Genomic DNA, 9,060 nt, shown 5'->3' with positions numbered 1-9,060 from the left:
ACAGCTCTGAAAACACTGCCTGAGTTACAGATATCCCCCGATATGTTTTCATTATTACTCCATAGTCTTCCATCCCAATATGAGAAACATACCCAGAGAATGAGTCTATCCAAACACAGGAGGGTTCAGTGCACACTTTGACCTTTGCTAAACCCTGGATTTAACTCTACACGTTAGCCTACTTCTAAAATCACACATACAGTCGTGTATTTATAACAAACTGACATCATCCCCATGGACTGAACATGTTTGTAAGTAAGACTCAGTGCTGGCCCTAAGCAATGAGGCATCCTATAGGCTAGATTTTAGGCAGCGTCCCTTTGCGACTCAGCAAATTCCTCACATAAGAGCCTGAACATATTTGTCTTTGACTATTGATTAATTTATTTATTGTATTTTGTTACATTTTTTTTTATTCTAATACATTTTTTGAAGAAACCATTAAAATAGTAATTAATGAACACTAAACATTTGAATATATGAATGGAAAAAAAAATGAAATGAATGAAAACAAAATGTTCATAGAATAAATTATATACAAAACGAATAAGGAACTACACCAAAAATAGAAACCAGTTTTAAAGGTCCAGTATTATGCTATTTTTCACCCATCTCCATTTGTTCTAAGATACCCAACAACATAGTATTTGAGGTTTATTTTCCCAAACTTGCCTGTTTTCCAGAGTTTTAGCCCTCTGAACTGAGCAGTTTTAAAAACAGGCTGTTTTGGGGCCTACTTATGCATATTCATGAGTGAGCGTGTCTGTAGACGCTGACTCCACGCAACAGTTTGCTATCCACACACTCTTGTTATTGTTTTCAACCAAAAAACTGCACATTACAGTAAAACACATGGCTATATAAGCAGCTATTGGGATTGTGAGTCAGACAAACACTGCTCCACGGTGTGTGTGTGTTTGTGTGGCAGCAGCAGCAGAGTTAGTGAGTTAGTCAGCTGCTGCTGCTGCTGCTTCAAACACTCACCGGAGCTGCTTATTACAGGAATAGTCCATTCAAGACGATAGCCCACTGTTTTGTCCAACCGCTGCGTTGCATTGCGTCACAAACACGTCAGATCAAGTCAAAGGCGAGACAGAAGATATAACGGGTACTAAAAATGGAACCGCTCCGGGTGCTACATCGTGGCTGCCCACTGAACCTCAGGGATGGGGTAAATGCAGAGAACACATTTTGTGTATGTAGCTTTATATACACTAATGGTAAAAAGTTTTAGAACACCACACTTTTTCCAGTTTTTTACTGAAAACTATTCAATATATTGTGTCATTGTAGTCTGAAATGAAAGCATAGAACAAATAAGCAATTTGAGTTGAAAAGGAAATCATGGAATTCATGAACAATACTGTTCAGCTGATGCTCATGAGGGTCTGGTACCACAGTGTGTTCCAACACTGCTTTTATACAGACAGAAGGGGTCGTAAGTAATCAAGAAAAGTTGGAACACCTTTAGGAAATAGTAGCACCAGCTTTCAAGGCTGATTCAACCTTCATTGCTGCATAACAGCTTTGTGTTCCCTGAAAAAGCCTATTTGTATAATTCTGAAATGAACATTATCTTTCTGTAACCAAACCTTTTTTTTTTACCTCTGGCTGTTCAGTTCTTACTTTTGTACCATTTCAAGCTATTCATTGGACTTGCACAACTTGAATTGCAATAAATAACTGGAAAAATTTGGGTATTCTAAAACTTTTGACCGGTAGTGTATATGACAATAAAGTATAATGTATATTCTATATAGTGTTTGTTTAACCTGTGAGATAGTTTGAGAGGAGGAGCTCACATTCTTATATAGGGGAGGAGGAGCCAGGATTGTCAGGAGGAGGAGTTTCCGCTCGCTGACGTCACCAAGCGGGGAAAATCCAACTCGCCCGTTTGGAGCTCACTTTTTACAAAATGTGGAATAACAAGGGAGGAAACAGAACATTTTCAACTTTGGCCCTCTAAATGAGGCTAAAGGGATGTACAGTACTGTATGTTACTGTAGCAAAACCATTATAATGTTTTTTTTCTTTATAATACTGCCCCTTTAACACAGCAAACGAGGACAATTTCACACAATAACTACCGGTGTATTATAATTTCATTTTAAAACAGAAACCTCTAGTGGTGTAATATGTGATCACATCTAAAAATAATTATTACCCATGCCCCCAGTGAGCAGGTGCAATCCAATCTTGTATCTAAGTGTGTTTTTCTACTTTATTTATATTTCTATGAAAGGGCTCAACGGAGCACTCAGGTATGTAGTTTCTTTCTGTACAAGTTCACAAACGACAATTAAAATTCCTTAAATGACTCAGCCTCATGACACCGACTCTGGATTAACTATTACAAGCACACTCCATTCTATAATAGAGCATCCTGTGATATTTTAGCAAAGGTTCACTACATTGTTTGGTGATTTAACAATTTTGAAAAAAAAATAAAATAGAAAATTCAGGTGTTTGCTCGACCAGATAAATGCATAGCAGTTTGAGGTTTTCTGAGTGGACCTGAACCCAGTTCTGTTTAATGAGGCTCTACGCAGCACAACCTCCCATTGGATGAGTGGAAGATGGAAATCCAGACAAGACAAGACGAGACGATCCAGCCAAACAGTGACATCATTAAACTGGGTTAAATGTCACGGTCCGAATGAGGTCAGTTCATCCTGATAGCGATGAAGTTCAATGTTCTGCCGCTCCAGGCCATTCTGTCAAAAAACATGGACTTTGAGTCAATCGCCTCACGGCTGTCTACAGTGTGTGTGTGTGTGTGTGTGTGTGTGTGTGTGTGTGTGTGTATTTACATCATCAAAGTTTGTTGTGTCTGCAGCTGGTTAGAGGGTGGAGTAATAAAGATAGAAACTTTAATGCATTTATAAACCTGTTTATGTCAAACACAATGCTATTTATCATTTGGCTGCAATTTGCTAAAATGACCACAAAGAGATTTTATCATTTCTATTGTGTTTTCATTACGATTAATTATTCACAAGCGACCCATCTTACATCAAACATATCTCAAACTGAACTCAATGACAAGTAAAACCCTCTAAAACCATGAGTATTATTCTATATGTAAGATGCCATAATGAAGCTTAAAAGAGTCAATCTCAGTTTGGCATATCTATTGTTTTATTGCAATACCTGAATAAAAATAATTTACCTGAAATTAATGCTGCAGCAAAAAAATGCCCACAACTCAGAATCGAAGCTATTTGGCACACAAAAAAACTCCTATATGCATTACAGTTTCACAAACAATGTGCCTTCGAGTTTAGACGAGGCAGACATCCAGTTGGACTGAACGCCAACCATAGCAATTAGCAAATGTACAGGGACTTCAGTCTTCATTAAACGCTAGATTAGAATCATATAAATATCCATTCAAGTGGCCTTGGCTTCTATGACAATCATTTCCAAAAGCATGATCCCAACCCAACCAGGACTAAATACTACAGGAATGAACCAGTATGAAGCCTGCATTCCAATCAAGATCTCCCAAGATGCATCATCTCAAGGACAAAATCTAAATGTTTTAACACAAGTGCATCATTCAACCCTGTAAAATAGCACAGACTGTGTGTCTGACTTTGGATTCCAGGGAGTTTTCAAACAATGTCCTGGAATATCAAAATGCAGCAGTTTGTACTCCTACACACATTAATTTAATAACACCCAGCTTCGCAGACAGCCTGGTAACAAGCCGAGCACTACAATCAGGTGTGCTGGAGAAAGAACACATCTAAAGTTTGCAGTATCTTGCTCAAGTACACTTGGGCATATGGACAGGCTAACATTTCATGGAGAAGGCAACAGGAAGGTGGTAGGGCTACCTGAGCCTTCCCTGTTCTAAACAAAATCTGTAGTTTCTGCTTCTCCGCTTTGGAGCCAAAATCAGGAATATTCGCTAAAGGATTCATACACTGATCCTTTTTTCATACCACAACGGGTATAGTGGATTCCTAGGCAAAGCCAGGGCATTGAGAGGGTCTGGTTTGATGACCTCTGAATTGGATAACTGCTTTTTGCTGATGATGTGCTCCTTTTGGCTCCATCAGGCCGTGACCTTCAGCTCTCATTGGATTGGCTCACAATGTGGGAATCAGTACCTCCAAATCAAAGTTAATGGTTCATGGTCCAAATAGGGTAGAGGGCCTTAAGATCCTGCCTCAAGTGGAGGAGTTCAGGTATCTTGAGGTTTTGTTCACAAGTGATGGAGGGAGAGAGTGGAAGACTGGCAAGCAGACTGGCGCATTGTCTATAGTGATGTGGACGCTGCACCAATCTGTTGTGGTGAAGAGGGAGCTGAGCCGAAAGAAAAAGCTCTCGATTCACTGGTCGGTCTTTGTTCCTACCCTCACCTATAGTCATGAGCTTTGGGTCATGACCAAAAGAACAAATGGTAAATGGGCTTTATATAGCACTTTATCCCCACCAAGGTCATCTCAAAGCGCTTTGCAATATCAACTCATTCACCCATTCACACTCACAATCACACACCAAATGGACAGAGCTGTCATGTAAGGTGCTAGACAACCATTGGGAGCAAATTAGGGTCTTGCTTAAGGACACTTTGAAACATCGACAAATATAGATCTGGGATCAAACCCTTAACCTCTCAATCAGAAGACGACCCTCTGCCACCTGAGCCGTAGTCAAAAAGACCAGGGGTACAAGTGACCAAAATTAGCTCCCACCATAGGTCAGCTGGGCTCTTCTTTAGAGATAAGATGTTTGCTTGGTCATCCGGGAGGGGATCGGAGTAGAGCCGCTGTTCCTCTGCATTGAGAAGAGCCAGATGAGGTGGCTCGGGCACCTGATTAGGACATCTCCCTGGTGAGGTGTTCAGGACACGTCCCACCGGTTGGAGACCCAGACGAAGACCCAGACTATGTCTCTCAGCTGACCAGGGAACACCTCGAGATTCCTTGGGAAGAGCTGGATGAAGTGGCTAGGAAGAAGGATGTCTGGGCTTCCCTGCTTGGATGGATGGATGGATAGGTACAGGGAATCACAGTGATATTGATTCTATATGTTGTTGCCGAAGTTGTGACCTGAGTTTAAATATGCTCTCACTGTCACTGAACTGCTTGTTACCTTTGAGATATCATTGTATTTTCAGAAATTCTTTTAAAGTGGTCAAATGTTGCAAAAGCACAAACCTATTCACCACCAAGTGTCTCAAAATTTCAAACTTGCTGTTCAAATCACAGCCATGAGGAAAGACCAAAATACTGAGTGCACAACTCTTGCTGGATTAGGACTCGTCAGACTCATAAGAAGCAATAGTTTTATAAATGATTCACTTCTTTTTTAAAGATGAGTGCAGTGGAAAGGTGGAAAACCCAACTATTAGACATTTGAATGATTTTTTTTTTTTTTTTTTTAATCAATCGAGCATGTCTGTAAAGCTGCAAAATCAAATATGAAACAATTATCTGCCATCATGACCTTTTTGTTCTGTTTCTTGATGTATTTTAGCTGACCATGAAGCAGAAAGCAGGCATCGATGTGCAAAATAATGAAAAAGGTTAGTGAAGTTGCAGCAAAAACTGTTTATAATGTGTTGATTCAGCTAGCAACAAGAACCTCCATGCAGGAATGTAAGGGTGTAGACAAGAGAGAGATTAAAAACTGTTGATTCAAGTCCCAGCAAGCTGAGTGTGTGATCCAAGCAAAGTCTTCTTTATCTGTATTGGTATGATGACTTTAATGCCCTGGAGGGAAGCAACCCAATACTTTTTAGACCAGAGAGCTGTTTCAGGTCACAGTTTGAACGCAGAGCCGCTGTTCCTTCCTGTTAATATTATTCTAATGTGTTCTCCATAACGTGACTGTGAAGGGCAACTGCCTCTGTCTGCCCTCTTTGAAATCGACTTCATGGGAAAACGCTGAACTTCTGCACACAAAGCACATGACAGTTCCCTGTATTCCCTGGTACCCCTCTCACCACGTGTGAGTGTGTGTCTTCCTCCCTCCTGTCTTTCTGTCCCACCTGTAGCTATCTATACCCACTGCATGGTTTTGACGCACACAGAGTTCAATGTGTTGGACAACCTCTGCATTCAACACATTGCTCTGCTCTCCCAGGTTTCCATCCAGTCTCTGTTTGGCAACAAACACACGTCATGAGACTCAACCCTCACAAATCACACTCACAATAAATATACTCACTTGTACACAGAAAAGCCAACGTAACTGTCTCTGTGGTATCCCAATAAAGGGTTAAGGTGGTACTGAGTGTGCTTGTGCTGTCAAATAAACACACATGTGTGCTAACTTGTGCCAGTTTACTGCAAATCAAGCTTTGTTAAACTCTGCCTGCGTTCGATTGTACGGAAGCGGATTAAGGCGGGCAGACACTGTGCGATTTTTCTAATCATTGTACTCAGCTCCAGAACACGGAAGCGGAGAGACACTTGCGATGCTAAGCAAAAAGAGCTTCAAAAAAGAAAAGGCGGCGACATGTGATGGACCAGGAACCTGCTGGTCAGATGTAGGCAGTACGGTCCGTCAATTCTACAGCGGTCCTACAGTGTTCCTGCATGCGCAGTGTGAGAGTTTGGGGTAAGCCAGTCCATGGCACTGCTTCATTAGTGCGTTACCCTCACGAGGGGTGATCAGGATTTCAAACAAGTCTGATATTCTTGCAACCATACGATTGCTGATCGGGAGCTGGTCTTGGGATGTTAATTGCTTCTCGTACCTACATGTATACTACACGATGCACGCTACACGATTTAGCCTGATCCCAAAAATAGATGAGATTAATGCCCAAATTTCGAAAATAAATTCATAATATCATGATAAAGGTCGAAGGTTTGCTATTAAAGTCAAATCTACGGAAGCTGACCAGGGCCAATTCACAATATACTACATCAGTCTCCATCAAAACTGGCCCTAATCTGTTTCCGTAGCTCCTCAATAGCCACAGATGGACTGAATGCTCCACCTCTTCCAAACTTGACGGGTTTTTCCTTCTGAACTAATTATGTTTTTGACAATATCTCTTCAAAGTCCTTAAAGAGATTACAGCGCCATGTTTGTGAGCTAAAAAAATAGATTCTCTTTGCGATTAAACCCAAATTCGAAGTATAGTTTAATGCATTCATCGATACTCAGCATTTTGTTGACGGCCACGATCTGATGTTTCTTGTTATATGGTGAATTGGCTCTCTTCGGCTAGGATTACAATTCCACTTTATTCTCGACATTTCAACTTAATTCTTGATTTGCCCAAAATAATTTTCTCGAACATTTGATCATTTTTACTCACACAAGAAAAGAAAATACAATATCATATCATTATCACAATGACCTTCACATCCTTGAACTACATTTCTGAAAACTCTGTGTGCTTTCTGAGTATGGGTGTTAAAGGAAGTAGGACAGGTAAGGTGATCCATGGGAAAGTAGCGAGTAGGATTTGGATTGAGTCTCTGAGGGCGGGAGCTGTAGTTCACTCTTTGTCCTGCTGCAGGAAAATGCAGGAGTTTGATTTCAAAGATTAAAATACTGTTTATTCTGAAGCTGAAAGATACTGTAAAAGAGTCTCTACTCAGGCTTGATGCTCAAGCTCAAACATTTATCACCTTGTGACATGAATGTTCAAACAGTGTGCAGACACCCAGTAAGCACACACAAGACTTTGAGTCAATGTGGCTTAATCTTGTGACCTACATGCCGGGAGTTTGCCGATCATCTCAATTAAAATCTGAAGATTTGCAAGATAAGGCTTGTTTTTGTGGATCTCTTTTGAGAAACCGTTCTATCTGGTCTTTACTAACAGAAAGGCAGGCAAAGGCTAACTCTTTTTAATAACCAAATGTTTCTGCACTCCTCTGACATTCAGCAGTGAGATCAAATCAATTACAAAAACAGCTTCTACCACCTAAAGAACATCTTTAAAGTCAAAGGTTTCATGACTCAGAAAGATCAGGAGAAGCTGGTCCATGCTTTCATCTCCAGCAGACTGGACTATTGTTAATAGTCTTCGTCAAACAGCTGGTTCAGATTGTCGCAGCTCGGGTCTTAACCAAAACAAAGAGGACGGAGCACATTAGTCTTTAAACTAAGCCTCAGAATAGACTTTAAAGTTCTGCTGCTGGTGTATAAATCTGTAAATGGGTTTGGTCCAGAATCCATCAGTAGCTGGGTGTCCATTACAGATTTTCGCAAAATTAAAGCGATATTTCTTAATGTCAACAAAGTATAATTGCACTTTGAACGTTTCCATTGAAGGTTGTTTTGGGCGGTAGCCTTGTAACTCCCGTGAAATCTCATCCCGCGAGACTTCGCTGCAGGAAGATGGACCCTCAAAACCTCCTTATAACACTCTGTATTCCTTTGTTGTTTCACGTCTTATGTGGCGATAATAATTTTAAAGTATAATGCTAGGAAAGGTCCCAGTCTCCTCTTCTGTTTACACGTGCCGTGCCATGTTTTCTCAGGTAGAAGTGGTCATGTGACCAGGTTCGTCATGTCATGTGACCAGGTACGTCCCCTTCTGTGAAGTATATTTGCGAAAGAAGTGTTTCCATTGCACTTTTGCGATACATTTCAATATTAAAATGTCTGAAATTCCTCCTCATGAAAGCTTAAAAACGTTTTTAGTGGGTTTTTTTTTTTTTTTTCGAAATCCATGTTTCCATTACCAGTTTTTATTGTGCTACTTATATTTTTTGCATTTCCAAGATTAATGGAAAGTTGGAAAGTGAGATGTTAGTCAGGTATGAACCCAGCAGGTCTCTCAGATCTACGGACACAGGTCAGATAGTGGAGCCCAGAGTTCACAGCAAACATGGTGACGCTGCTTTTAGTTGTTATGCTGCAAAGAAGTGGAAGTCAACATCCAATGTGAACATTGGCACTGTTTTTCTCTACTGCGTATGACTGAGAGAGAGGTTTTTAATCATTTTATTGTTGATTTAATGTTTTTACTGCTGACTTACTGTTCTTATTGATTTTTAAACGGCTGAATGTTTTCTGTTGCACTTTTTAATCAGGTAAAGCCCATTGAATTGTTTTGTGTATAAAATGCGCTATACAAACACA

The sequence above is a fragment of the Gouania willdenowi genome, chromosome 11 (assembly GCF_900634775.1).
Source record: "Gouania willdenowi chromosome 11, fGouWil2.1, whole genome shotgun sequence".
NCBI lineage: Eukaryota > Metazoa > Chordata > Actinopteri > Blenniiformes > Gobiesocidae > Gouania > Gouania willdenowi.
Note: the sequence above shows the minus strand (reverse complement) of the source record.